The sequence below is a fragment of the Balaenoptera acutorostrata genome, chromosome 10 (genome assembly GCF_949987535.1).
Source record: "Balaenoptera acutorostrata chromosome 10, mBalAcu1.1, whole genome shotgun sequence".
Taxonomy (NCBI): Eukaryota; Metazoa; Chordata; class Mammalia; order Artiodactyla; family Balaenopteridae; genus Balaenoptera; species Balaenoptera acutorostrata.
Genome location: NC_080073.1, coordinates 7,365,133 through 7,374,000, shown reverse-complemented (window position 1 = coordinate 7,374,000; position 8,868 = coordinate 7,365,133).

Genomic DNA, 8,868 nt, shown 5'->3' with positions numbered 1-8,868 from the left:
TTTTTTTTTTTTATAGCTACTTTATTTATTTATTTATTTATTTTTGGCTGTGTTGGGTCTTCGGTTCGTGCGAGGGCTTTCTCTAGTTGCGGCAAGTGGGGGCCACTCTTCATCGCGGTGCGGGGACCGCTCTTCATCGCGGTGCGCGGGCCTTTCACTATCGCGGCCCCTCCCGTTGCGGGGCACAGGCTCCAGACGCGCAGGCTCAGTAGTTGTGGCTCACGGGCCCAGGTGCTCCGTGGCATGTGGGATCTTCCCAGACCAGGGCTCGAACCCGTGTCCCCTGCATTAGCAGGCAGATTCTCAACCACTGCGCCACCAGGGAAGCCCATGATGTAGACTCTTTAATGGCATGGAGACATGTCCAGAGTAGATTGTTATTTATTTATTTAAATTTCAGTCATTTGAATTATAAAAGTAATATGTGCTGATTGTCCCAATTTAAGCAACATAGAAATGTTCAAAGAACACATGAACTGTCTTATCCTTGGTCTCTCCAACTCTGCCCCCCAGATATACCCATTGTTAACACCATTCTGTTTTCTTTGCATCATATAAAATATATATGTGCATGCATTTCTACAAAAATGGGATCATACTATGCCTATTATTCTATAAGTTTGTTTTGCCTTAAGCAGATATATGTTGGAAACATTTTGAAGGCAATACATACTAGCTCCACCCTTTCTTTCAGTTAGCTGCACAGTTTTGTATGATATGGATGTACCGTTAGTTTCGCAGACATTCCCAGTATTCCCCTACTGATAAGTAATCAGGTGGTTGACAGCTTTTTTTTTTTCCTCCTAGAAACAATACTGCAGTAAGCATCCTTACATGCTAATATATACATCATTATATGCTGATACTCTAAATTCTCTCAGATAAGTATTTGTGTGATCCCATTTTTGTTAATATCTGTCAGTCAATCAATCAATCATCTCTCCTATCCCTAAATATTAGAAGGTAAATAGTGGGTGATGCGATTTTTATCTAATTTTGCTTTTCTGTTTACCAATGTTTAATACAATCATGTATTTCTTTTGTGATCAGAGATAAGAATGATAAATATCATTTTAAAAAGAAAGAAAGAAGATCCTTCCTAGGTTTGAGCTGAAATCTCCCTCCCAGTGTTTTCCTACCTGCGTCTCTCACAGAAGAGCAATGCTCAGCCATTAGATGTGTCTGACATGTTGCAGTTTGAAGGGTGTTCAGTCCCTAGTAGCTGATAAACGGTGGAGCCTGAATCCCATTTCACCATATCATCTGACCAGCTTTACTGTTTTTCTTGTGGGAACCCCTTCAGGATTGTAAAGTCATCTCTCATTTCTCTAGAATTCTCTCCTTCCAGGCCAAATGCTCCCAGTTCTTTTAGTCTTTCCTCGAAGGACAGGGTTCTGGGATTTCACCATTGTGACATCTCTCCTCTGTTTCCTTTTTACCAGGTCAACGATGTCCTCTTTAAAGTATAACGCTTGGAACTGAACCCAGTTGAGAATACAGCTGAACTTTCACCTCCCCTTTCCTAGCATCTACTCCTCTATTAATATGACCTCACCCTAAAGTAATGTTTCTGGCAGCCACATCGCTTTATTGCCCAACATTGACTAGGTCTTCCTCATCTCGTTGTGTGCATTTGGTCTCTTGACCCTCACTGTAGGATGCTACGTTTATTTGTTGTTTATTTTATCTTGTTAGATCTAGCCAGTTGTTCTGATCTTGTGGGAAGTTATCTAGGTCCTGATTCTATATGTAATAGATAATTGGCATTTTTTAGCATTGTCCAAGATCTCTCTTCCTGACAGTATCCTAATTTCCTTTGAGGAACCTCTGTCTTTTCCCCTGTGGGCAGTCTTGGTGGGAGGACAGTTCCAGGGGCCCACTACATAAGCTGCGGGGTCCAGGTCCCTCTTCTCAGTGCCTCCTGTGAACTCTCTAATGAGTCTCCTTAGAGATGTCGAGATTCCCTCAGCAGGCTTGGAGCTGGCTTGGTTCCCTTCCTCAGTTTCCCCCGAGGAGGGCAGTGTGTGTGTGCGTGGACCACCCATTCATGCCCCTGCAGAGTCTCACTGCCTTGACAGTGCCCAGCCCCCCAATCCACGCAGGATCATTTGGCTGCTCCCTGGATGACTCTTTGGAGCCAGGAGCCCCAATCCCATTGTGTTTCCAAACCATGGATTGGTAGGGCTTTTGAGATCACACACAAAGGCAAGGGATATTATGATCCCTTTGGCCAGAGGCCAAGATGAAAGCTGATCCAGTGGAAAGAGGAGACTGACTGGGGGTGGAGGTGAATGTAAGTGGGGAGCATGGGGTGCCAGGTGTAGGTGGGGAATATCCTGTCTCTCACAGGAGCTCCTAGCATCATCCTGGAGACTCTGGGACAGCAAGAATGGGCAGGGGATGATTCCAAGCTTATGGGGGATGGTCAGTAGCTCTGTTTACCAAGTGCTTAGTCTGCCAGGAGCTGTGCTGCACATCGTACATGCATTATTCTTTTTAATTCCTGACAGCAACCCTATATATTATTATGCTCTCTATTTTACAGCCAGCAAGTCCAAGCTCAGAGAGGTGAAGTAATTTGTCCAAGGACACACAGCAAATAAGAAGCCAAACCATAAGAGCCAGTGATCTTAAGAGTGATGACACCATCCTGCCCCTCTGGAGGCATCTCGGAGATAGAAGGGGAGATGAAAATCCCAGGCCTTCCAGGTGGCTCCAACTGTGCTAGGAGTTTGAGTCTGAAAATAGGCCTCCAACTGGGATCTCTGTTGAAAGGACAGCAGACCACCAGCGTTGGGAGTTGTTGGGAGCTCCTACCCTAGAGTACCTTGGAAGCTCCCAAGGAAAGGGAGAGAGAAGGTAAAAGGCAAAGGTGAGTGACAGCAATGAAGTCTCCTGCTTAGATAGGACAATTGGCTGGCATTTCTGTTCTTGCTGGTAGCTCTGGCGGGCAGGAGCAGAGAAACAAAAGGCAGCACGGGGGTGGTGGGGTGGTGGGTGCGGTGGGGCGTGGGCGAGATGCTGCCGCCTGGAGGACATTCTTTGCGTTCTGCCCGCTGTCCTATCTCTGAGGGCAGGAACAATTATACTCTTTCACTCAACTGGCCAAATTAAGCCTCAAGGGTTCCTGCAGTCTTAACTCATTCCTTCTCAGATTTTAGCCTCCATGGATACCAACTAAACGAACCCAGTCTTTTAAAAAGACATTTTTTTTTGTTGTTAATAAGTCTGATAATCCGGTACACACTTTAAAATCAGCTGTTCCTTACTTCATTCCCTCTCACTCCCAATTCCCTTCAACTCTTTCTGGTATTTCTGATTATTCCTTCTGGTTTTTATATGTGTTTTCTAAGGGTCAGATTTATACTGCTAATGTTAATTTTTTTTTTTCCGTTTTAGATTCTACCTATTGACTACTACAAAGGAACGTGAAGATTTAGCTCTCATATTGCCTTCCACATTTTTCTGCGCCGCTTTTGTTTATATCATAAGTCTGCATTTACAATACGAGAAGCACGAAACAAATTATTCAGGCTGAGTCAAGAGTGTACTGTGATTATAATTCCTTTGCTAGATGTTCTGTTTTTCCTGGGGTAAGTGTTGCTTGGTTTTTTACTTGCTTAATTTTCTACGCATCTATCACTAATTCATCTATCTATCATTAATTCCCCTTAATCTTTCCTTGAAGCGAAAAATAATCTAAAGATTTGGCTTCCCATCCAGATAAGAATACTTTCAAAGAGACTCACAGACTTCTATAAAAAATACGTGGTTTCTTCAACAAATAAACAGCTTGAAACAAAGCAGGGGGACGGGAAAATGTTATAAAAGAGACTTAAGAGACATAGCAGTCAAATGCCACGTGTGGGCCTTGTTGGGATCCTCATCCAAACAAACCAACTGCACAGAGGCGTTTTAAGATAACTGGGGGTAGTCTGAACATTGATTGGTCCTTAGCATAGACTAAAGAATAAACCTGTTTGGACTAGGTGAATAATGGCATAGTGGGTCATGTTTTAAAAATTCCTTATCTGTTAGAGCTACTTACTAAAATGTTTATGTGTGAAATGATATCGTTATCTAAGATTTACTTTTAAAACACTCCAGGCAAAAAAGCGGGTTTGGAAGATACATGAAATACTGGCAAAATGTTGAGAATTATTCATTATCAGTGGAGGGAGATGGGTACGTCCTTATACTATCCTCTCTACTCTTGTGTATGGTTGGAGTTTTCCATAATAAAAACTTTTAAATGAAAAAGAAATTCACAAAGAAATGGAAGAAAGGAAAAGATTGCACAGGGTTGGCTGTGCATTTTGTGAGCTGGTTGCAGAAATAAAACATTTTATGTATTGGGTACTAGCCCACTTTGGAGGGGCAGGGATACAGAACTCAGGTTTCTGAAGCCCACTGACCTTCCCAGGCTGCCCCAGAGCCCGGGAGATGGGGAGGTGGGACCAGGGTGAGAGCAGGGTCAGCAGGAGGGGTGGCAGGGTGGGGGGTTAAAGCACAGGAGAGGCTCAGGGACATGCTGGCAGACCCCTGACACCCCTCTGCACCCAGCAGTCGCAGATCTCTCCTCGATGCCCTCCTTCTGCAGCCTGGGTAGTCTACAAAAGCCTCTCGTAGCCATGACCATGAGAGATCTTGATGTCAGCTGCCAAGGGCTTATGATCCCCCTCTCCTGCTTAACAGTGATATAATTCACATAACATAAAATTCACCTATTTAAGGTGTACTATTCAGTGGGTTTTATTATATTCACAAAGTTGTGCAGCTATCAATTTTATTTTTTATTTATTTCATTTTTAAAATAAATTTATTTATTTATTTATTTTTGGCTGTGTTGGATCTGCGTTGCTGCGCGTGGGTTTTCTCTAGTTGTGGCAAGCGGGGGCTACTCTTTGTGGCGGTGAGAGGGCCTCTCATTGCGGTGGCTTCTCTTTGTTGCAGAGCACAGGCTCTAGATGCGTGGGCTTCATTAGTTGTGGCACGCAGGCTCAGCATTTGTGGCTCACAGGCTCTAGAGCACAGGCTCAGTAGTTGTGGCGCACGGGCTCTAAAACGCAGGCTCAGTAGTTGTGGCACCTGGTCTTAGTTGCTCCGCGGCATGTGGGGTCTTCCCAGACCAGGGCTTGAAGCCATGTCCCCTGCATTGGCAGGTGGCTTCTTAACCACTGCGCCACCAGGGAAGTCCCTATCACCACAATTTTAGAACATTTTATTTTTTATTATATTTTTTATTATTGAAGTATAATTGATTTACCATGTTGTGTTAGTTTCAGGTGTACAGCACAGTGATTCAGATATATATATATATATATACACACACACATATATTCTTTTTCAGATTCTTTTCCCTTACAGGTTATTATAAAGTATTGAGTATAGTTCCCTGTTCTGTACAGTAGGTCCTTGTTGGTTATCTGTTTTGTATATTGTAGTGTGTATACGTTAATCCCAAACTCCTAATTTATCCCCCACTCCTTTCCCCTTTGGTAACCATAAGCTTGTTTTCTATGTCTGTAGGTCTATTTGTGTTTTGTGAATAAGTTCATTTGTACCTTTTAAAAAATTTATTGATTGATTGCCATGCCATGCAGCCTGCGGGATCTTAGTTTCCTGACCAGGGATAGAACCCATGCGCCCTCCATTGGGAGCACAGAATCTTTACCACTGGACCACCAGAGAAGTCCCTATACCTTTTTTTTTTTTAGATTCCACATATAAGTAATAGCATATATTTGTCTTTCTCTTATCTGGCTTACTTCACTTAGTACTGTATGATAATCTCTAGGTCCATCCATGTTGCTGCAAATGGCATTATTTCATTCTTTTTTCCTGGCTGAGTAATATTCCGTTGTATATATATAACACATCTTTTTTATCCATTCATCTGTCGATGGACATTTAGGTTGCTTCCATGTCTTGGCTATTGTAAATAGTGCTGCAGTGAACATTGGGGTACATGTATTTTTTGTGAATTATAGTTTTTTCCGGGTATATACCCAGGAGTGTGATTGCAGGATCATATGGTGACTCTATTTTTAGTTTTTAAGGAACCTCCATACTGTTCTCCATAGTGGTTATACCAATTTACATTCCCACCAGAACATTTTCATTACCCCCAATAGAAACCTGTACCCATTAGCAATCACTCCCCATTTTCCTCCTCGCCAGCCCTGGCAACCACTAATCTATCTTTGACCCTATGGATTTGCCCATTCTGGACATTTCATAAAAAATAGGATCGTATATGTGATCTTTTGTGATTGTCTTCTTCATTTAGTTCCACACTTCATCGCATCATAGGTTGTATCAGAACTTCATTCTTTTCATTACTGAATAATATTCCATTGTATGGATATACCATATTTTATATATCTATTCATCAGTTGATGGACATTTGGGTTATTTCCACTTTTTGGCTATTGTGAATTATGCTGCTGTGAGCCACGATGTACAAGTTTTTGTGTGGACATACGTTCTCATTTCTCTTAGGATATCTGTCTAGGAGTGGATCATATGGAAACTTTGTTTAAGCTTTTGAGGAACTGCCAGACTGTTTTCCAAAGGGGCTGCAGATCTCCTTTTGGCAGATGGGGAGACTGAGGCCCAGAGAGGGGAAGTGTCTTATGCAAAGCCACACGCTGAATCAGAGCAAGAAAGGAGGAGCTAATCATATAAATGGCCTCAATTCCACCCCACTCTGACCTCACTACCGTCTCACTCTCCACTTCTACCCCATCCATTCCTTTCCCTGCCCAGTAGCAAATCCTTTCCCATCAGTCCCTCCCAAAGGCTCCTGAAGCCACATCAAGATCAAGTTCGTGTCTGAGGGGTGACTTACAGGCTCTCTGCCATCTGGTCTTGCCTTTGCTTCATCACGTCTTTTTTTTTTTTTTTAAATGCAGCTTTATTGAGATATAATTCAAATGCCTTACTATTCATTTAAAGTAACCCAGCACTCATTACATCTTTTTTTTTTTAATGTTTTGGGTTTTTTTAAAATTAATTAATTATTTTATTTATTTTTGGCTGTGTTGGGTCTTCATTTCTGTGCGAGGGCTTCCTCTAGTTGCGGCGAGCGGGGGCCACTCTTCATCGCGGTGCGCGTGCCTCTCATTATCACGGCCTCTCCCGTTGCGGAGCACAGGCTTCAGACACGCAGGCTCAGTAGTTGTGGCTCACGGGCCTCGTTGCTCCGCGGCATGTGGGATCCTCCCAGACCAGGGCTCAAACCCGTGTCCCCTGCATTGGCAGGCAGACTCTCAATCACTGCACCACCAGGGAAGCCCTCATTACATCTTTTTATTCTCTACACTTCAGGGTCACCCAAGTCTTGTTTCGGTTTCGTGAAAACACCACCACCTCAGCTCTTGGGACCTTGCATACACTGTTCCGTCTGCCTGGGATAATCTTCCCTTATATCTTCCCCTGGCTCTGTATCTAATTCCTTGTAATCCTTCACATCTTGAGATGATACTTTGCTGGGAAGCCTTCCCTGGCCTCCCAGGTTGGATGACTTGCAGGACATTCCCACAGCCTCCCTCAGATTATCCCTGTCACGACATGTGACACAGTTTTCTGAGCTCTTAAGGTCTGGAGTGTGGCTTGCTCGTGTGCACAGTTTTGGGCAGATGGTCAATGAATGTCTTGTTTAGTGAACAGGAAGATCTGAAAATATCTAGCATGGCACTGGGCATGTTGCAGAAATCCAGTAAATATTTGCAGACTTCATGGCCTACTAGGATAGGGCAGTTCCTCCTTTGGGGAACATTCCAGGTAATTAAAGGGTAAAACATGATTGTTTTTTCTTTCCTGGTACCCATGCCACCTTCTTCTGGCAGCAACACCCCTATTTTCCTTTAGGGAATCATCCTTATCCCATTTTCATTCCTTATAGTTTAGGTAGGGCTAAGCATTTCCTGGAATGTGTACATGACCCAAATCAAGTAGCCTGACTTTTACTGGAATTTTAAGGGGTGCTTTTCACTGGGGTTACTAAGCTGGTGTCTCCATGAGAAGACAAACTACCTGATAGTAGAAAAAGGCAGACCTGAGAAAGCAACCAAGTCTTGATGATATCAGTGAGGCCCTGGCTACAGTGAAAACACTGACCATTGAACATTTTAGTTACTGGACCAACTTACATTCCTTTAAAAAAAATTGCTTAAGCCAGATTGAGTTCTGTTTCTATCACTTGCAACTGCAGTATTCCTCACATAGTTAGTAATCCCCCGTGTCTCACACATACACCCATGCCCATCACACTCCTTATAGACCAGAGGAACCATACTGACTTTTGCCTCTAAGTGCAGGTTTACCTACTGTCCTCAAATCTAAGTCATCATTATTTTTCTGAGTTGTGTTGTGCAACTGACTGTCAATGTTTAGCCTTCCACGCAAGGTGCCTTCCATACCACTATCAGTAAGTGGACATTTCAGGTTGTCCTAAATGGTTTCAGGTGCTAAGTCCAGGTTGGTGGAAAAGGTAGAACGCTCATCTAGCAGTCTGACCCAAATTAAACTCCAAGAAGCACACATGATAAGGACTGTTCCCTGAACTTGTGAGCTGGTTCTGGGAAGAGCCTGCTAAAACAAACTTGGCTTTTCCCTTTGACTTGCTGTTGCCAAGGAAATGTGCATTTACCACTGTGATGGGTCAGAAAAGTCTCACACATTTTACCCACCTAACTTTGCTACGGGAAAAGGACAAACTGTGTGTGGATCAAGAGGCAGACTGAAATGCTCTGAGGATGCCTTGTAGGAAAGAGGGTGACATCACTCAATCACCAGTTACTGTTTCCATTCCTGCCCTACCTGGACCTTTTGGTATATATCATACAACTCCCCACTTTGTCAGGG